Consider the following 6000-nt stretch of genomic DNA (forward strand, 5'->3'; position numbering starts at 1 on the left):
TGTTATTTGGTTTTGGAATCTTTTTTTTCTAACACATACTCCGTTCAGTGACACCCACAGTCCCTAAAGCTCTTGATACCCTCATCTCACCATTGTCAATACAACTTGCATGCTTTGATACCTCAGGTGGGAGCTGGAGAGAATACCTGTCAAAAACACTTGCTGCTCCTGCAGAGGACCTGGCTTCAGTTCCCAGACCCACTTCAAGAGGCTCACAGCTACCTGTGACTGCAGCTCAGGGGATCTGATGCCCCCTGCTGGCCTCCAAGAGCCCCTATACGTGTGTGGTATAAATATTCACAAGTAAATAAAAATAAAAACAAATGTTTCTTAATCTATATTTTTTAAAAAAGATTTCTTGGGAGGCCATAATCTCATGCTAAGCTCTAGAAACAGCCCTTCTCATCACATAAGCAAGAAGAGGGGCTTCGACCCTGAGTGTTGGAAACACTCACCACACAAACAGACACAAACGCATCTCACATCATCCGGTCAGCTGCCGGAGAACAGCAGCCATGGAGAAACAGTATGGAGAGATTTTGGAGACCCAGGATGGGGAGAGTCTTCCAGCAGTCAGGGTGGCTGAGTCAGCAGCATGAAGGCCGAAATGCTTTGATGCTTGCTAGAGTAACTTGAGGGAACTGGGAGCATGGTTGCCTCATAAGCAAAGAACAGCCTGACTCACAAAAGCAGCCACAGTCCCCTTGAATCCAATTATCACCACAGGGGTATAAACGGCTGGAGTTTCCATTCTTAAAGCTAGCACGCAAGCAGTCTATTGTTTCCTGTTTGGATTGGTATTTCCTGTAATGTCTATCTTGACTTTGATTTTGAATTGCCAGGCTGATCTCCAGTGAGCTGGGAACAAACTGGGGTACCAATTAAGAGTTCCTAGTCTAGGAGCTGCCCTTGGAGACTAGAGTCCTGAAGATCAGAGAACAATCTGGAGCACTATAGCTCAATACTCTGAGAATCATGGATGGGTTTTCTTTTTTTTTTCTTTATTTTTACATTTATTTTTTATTAATTACACTTTATTCCCTTTGTATCCCCCCTGTGGTTCCCTCCCTCCTCCCATCACAATCCTTCCCTTCTTCCACCCTCTGCATGCATACTCCTCCCCAAGTCCACTGATAGGGGAGGTCTTCTTTTCCTTCCTTCTGATCCTAGTCAATTAGGTCTCATCAGGAGTGGCTGTATTGTCTTCTTCTGTGGCCTGGTAATGCTGCTTCCCCCTCAGGGGGAGGTAATTAAAGAACAGGCCAATCAGTTCATGTCAGAGACAGTCACTGTTCCTATTACAATGGAACCCACTTGGATACTGAACTGCCATGGGCTACATCTGTGCAGGGGTCTTAGATTATCTCCATGCATAGTCCTTGGTTGGAGTATCAGTCTCAGGAAAGACTCCTGTGCTCAGATTTTTTGGTTCTGTTGCTCTCCTTGTGGAGTTCCTGTCCTCTCCAGATCTTACTGTTTCCCACTTCTTTCATAAGATTCCCTGCACTCTGCCCAAAGGTTGCCCATAAGTCTCAGCATCTGCATTGATAGTCTGCTTTTCAGAGGTCCTCTGTGTCAGGCTCCTGACTTGTTCCCTCTTTTCTCCTTCTGATGTCCGGCCTCTTTGCCTTTCTGGATAGGAATTGAGCATTTTAGCAAGAGTCCCCTCTTGATTAGTTTCTTTAGGTATGGATGGGTTTTCTTTATTTCTTACTTTTCTTTTCTTTTCTTTTTTTTTTTTTACATTTTTATTCATCTATCGTGCGCCTTGTTTTTTTGTTTATTTGTTTGTTTTTGTTTTAGCATTGGGAATCAACTCAGGGCCTTTGGCATGTACGTTGGCTAGTTTTATATCAATTTGACATAAGCTAGAGCCATCTGAAGAAAAGAAACCTCAGTTAAGAAAATGCCTCCATAAGATCAGGCTGTAAGTAAGCCTGTAGGGCATTTTCTTGATTAATGATTGATGGGAAGGGACCAGCCTATTGTGGGTGGTGCCATCCCTGGGCTGGTAGTCCTGGGCTCTATAAGAAAGCAGGCTGAGCAAGTCATAGGGAGCAAGCCAGTAAGCAACACCCCTCCACGGCCTCTGTATCAGCTCCTGCCTCCAGGTTCCTGTCCAGTTTCAGCTTCTGTCCTTACTTCTTTCAATGATGATCAATGATGTGCAATCATAAGCCAAATAAACCCTTTCCTCTCCACGTTGCTTTTGGTCCTGGTGTTTCATTCTAGCAATAGCAACCCCAACTAGGACAGAATGTAAGGTGAACACTTTCCTACCTGACTACATTCCTAGCCCTTGTTTCTTTGAGACAAAGTCTCCATATGTATCCCAAACTGTGACAGAATTTGATCCTCCTGTGGCAGATTCAGGGCTGAGATTACAGGCATGCACCACCATTGCTGGCTCAGCTTTTGTTGTTTTCTGCCCTCTCTCCCCAAAGGTCAAGCAAAGCAATGGAATCAGGAAAGGTTGTCTGTAAGCACAGGCAAAGTCAATCCCTGGGCCTGCAGAGGGAGTGGTTTGGGGTGTGCTGTAGAATCTCTGGTGTCTTCCTAGTCTTCTCACTTTAGGCAATGCTTTCCCCTCCCAAGCAGGACAGTGTAATTATGGTTATAAATACTGTCCGCTTCAATAATTATGGACTATTCCATTATTGTGCCATTATTTTGAGCAAATTACCGGCTGTGATCAATAAAACATCCCTTTAAGTGCCTATGAACTGAAACCAAGAAACGAACATTCAGATCAATGTTTAACCAAAACTAATTATTTTAAATTGCCTAGAAAAAAAAAATCACAGCTACTGAGAATGTAGATGCCCTATTTTTGGATCTGACATACTTATTTTAATATATGAAAACAGTTCCTTAGTCTCCAGTATAATTCTGCTCTTTTGCTTCAAACAATGAGATAACAATGCTTGATCAGATCTGGGAGACAGATCAGTCCTCAAAGATGCTTCTTGCCCAGTGACCTGAGTTCAATCCCCAGAACCCACAGGGTTGAAGGAGAGAACATTTCCCTCAAATTGTCTCCTCTGACTCCTGAGTTCCACATGTACACCACGGTAAAAGCCCCCGAGATTTAAAAAAACAAAACAAAACATCTTTTAGGAGAGACAGTATTTTCTGTCTGGTCACAGTGTTAAACAAGGGCACCATCGTTAGGCTTTTATTTTAGAGTTCTGCTAGGTTTGCTGTGTTTTTCTCTCTTGCAGCTTATTCTAAGTAATTCCAAACACAAAAGTATAAGCTTACAGAAATCTGATTAGTCATGGTGATGCATAAAAAGTTGAATAGTATTGTAATGAAAGTGATGAATATTCATTATCATTGTGATGTGATCCTTCTCTTTTGGGAAGGGGGGATAATGTTTTAAAAAGCATAAAATGATAGTTAATTGCCTGTCTCAAAAACAAAAATGTAAGGGCCAGGCATGGTGGTAAGCTATCTGTAGACCAGGCACAATGACTGGGCAGGGGAGAGTCAGATCCCTGGAGCTCAGTAGCCAGCCAGCCTAGACTATCAGTTGTAGGGTTCAGGGAGAGTCCCTGTCTCAAAAAAAATAAGGTGGAAAGTAATTGAAAAGGCATTCTGGCACCATCCTCTGGCTCCTACACACATGTGCATGTGAACCATAAAATAAAATTAAGCATCAAGGGATCACAGGAGCTTGAGAGAAAGCCCCATGTTTAAGAGCCTGTACTGTTCTCATAGACCCATGTTCAGTTCCCAGCACTTGTATTGGGTGACTCTTAATTTCCTGTTGACTCCAGCTCTAGAGAATCTAATGCCCTCTTCTGGCCACCATTGACACTGCACTTACATGCACATAATTAAAAGTAAAAAATTTCTTTAAAAAAAAAAAAAAAAGGAAATCCCATCAGGACCAGCACTGGGTTTGTAGCTCATCAGCAGAGCAATTGCTAGCATGTGTGAAACTCAGGGTTCAAGGCTTAGCACCATAAAAAGTTTAATGAGAAATCCCAGGAAGAAAGAAAAGAATCATTTATGTAGCGGCCTCCTAGCAGATCTGCGGCAGTTATTTTGTCCACTGGCACAAGCCAGAATCATCTGCAAAGAGCAACCTCAACTTAGATGCCGTTCTCAGATTGTCTGTAGGCATGTCTGGCATGTCTATAGTGAGAATTTTGTAATTTTGGTGTCTTTTTTAAAATAACACAGAACTATTACAGGAATATGTTTTCATTTTACTCCCAAAGTGTGAGGATATGGGGCTACTTTGCAGCAGCTGACTATGATTTGCCTCATGCTCTGGCAGAGATGTGATTTTGCCAACTGCAGAGAGTTCCTGAGATTGTGTGACATTTGGAATTCTGGGAATATATAAATGCTAGGTCCCCTTGAGGTGGTGTAGGTTGTTGGTTGTTAGTTGTTGGTTGCTGTTTTGCAGTTGGTTGAGGTTTGTTAACTAGTTGTGTGGAAGGAAAGAAGGAAGGAAGGAAGGAAGAAAGAAAGAAAGAAAGAAAGAAAGAAAGAAAGAAAGAAAGAAACCAGATATTCTGTCTGCAAGATCAAACTTGTTCTAAGAAGTGTAGCACTCCTAATTAGCAGGAAGTAGTTTAAGGATAACATCGCAGTACAGACCCGTGATATCCTTTTTTCCTCTCCTATCTAGAGTTAAAGGGTTAAAGGGGTGTAAGAAAGAACCCACAAAGTAGCAAATGCCGGCTTCACATGTCTATGGGGCATTTTATTATTATTATGACTATTAATGATTCATCTGGGAAGGTTCCAGCTCATAGAGTGCTGTACCCCTGGGCAGCTGGTTCTGAGGTATATAAGAAAGCACACTGAGCAAGCTGTGGAGAACAGGCCAATAAGCAACACTCCTCTGTGGTCTCTGTTTCAGCTCCTGCCTGAAGGCTCATGCTTTGGCAGCTCTAGATAACGACTTGCTGTAACAACCAAATAAACTTTATCCTCCCGAAGTTGCTTTTTGTCATGATGTTTTATCACAGCAACAGGACCAAATAAGCAAACTAGGACCAAATATCTTTTCTGGTTCTGTTCTTCCTTTTTCTTGTACTGTTTTGACATCCTTATCAACCTTTTGTAGATACATTGTTGCTGCCGAGCCCTAGATGCCTGGTTTGTGCAGTCTCCTAATTATTTGAACTGTTTCTGTGATGTTAAACTAGCTGGTTGTAAACGTTACACTTTCTTTTTCTAAAGTTCTTCAGTGTTTACATTGTTACAATGTATAAAGCAAGTCATAAAATAGCGTCTGTGAGGCCAGCTGCGGCTGGGGCAAAATCACATACAGCTGGGAAGGAGATAGTTGCTAGAGGGGGCCCTGGGATCCACGTGAGGGTTTAAGGACCCTCCCACCCACTCCTGTGCAGGAAGGAGCCACACTTAACAGGCTGGCTCCTGAGGGCTACTTGCACGTAGCCACAGCTGCTCTGATGATGGTGGCCCTTATGCCAGGAGGATAGCATTTTACAATTGACAACATTTTTTGATGTCCACTAGGCCGAGTGTCATAGAGCATAAGGTGTGCACCTCCAATTTCTTGACCGCCAAGAACAAGCATGCAGCTATGAACTCATGGCATCCTGCCATTTACACTCTAGATCCTTTTATAGATGTGGGTTTCTTCAACAACCTCTGTTCTGCTGACACCAAGGCTATCCACAGAAAGATGAGACTTCAGATAGAATTGAGCATGTTTGGAATTGAGGTCATTATGAATTCGGGGGGGTGGGGGTGAGGGATGAATGGGGATTTTGGAGAGCAGACTATTAACAAAAGGCTGTTGCTGTGCATTCAGGCCACCCAGCGGAAGGTAGTCTTTGTTTTTCAGGATGTGATTAATATTGCCTCATCATTTAATTTTAGCATTTCTAAAATAAGGAAACTTGCATCACATCAAGGCAGAGTCTGAAGCCTCAGAGTGCATTTTTGCATATGTATATTTGTGTGTGTGTATATATATATATATATATATATATATATATATATATATATATATAT

General features: G+C 42.4%; 1 protein-coding gene across 1 annotated transcript in view; it reads left to right on the forward strand.

The window, feature by feature from the left end:
- Positions 1–6000, forward strand: part of Myo1e (myosin IE) — a 184148-nt gene that overhangs the window by 100861 nt on the left and 77287 nt on the right. The window lies entirely within an intron of this gene.

The sequence above is a fragment of the Psammomys obesus genome, unplaced genomic scaffold (assembly GCF_907164565.1).
Source record: "Psammomys obesus unplaced genomic scaffold, mPsaObe1.curated_primary_1811, whole genome shotgun sequence".
NCBI lineage: Eukaryota > Metazoa > Chordata > Mammalia > Rodentia > Muridae > Psammomys > Psammomys obesus.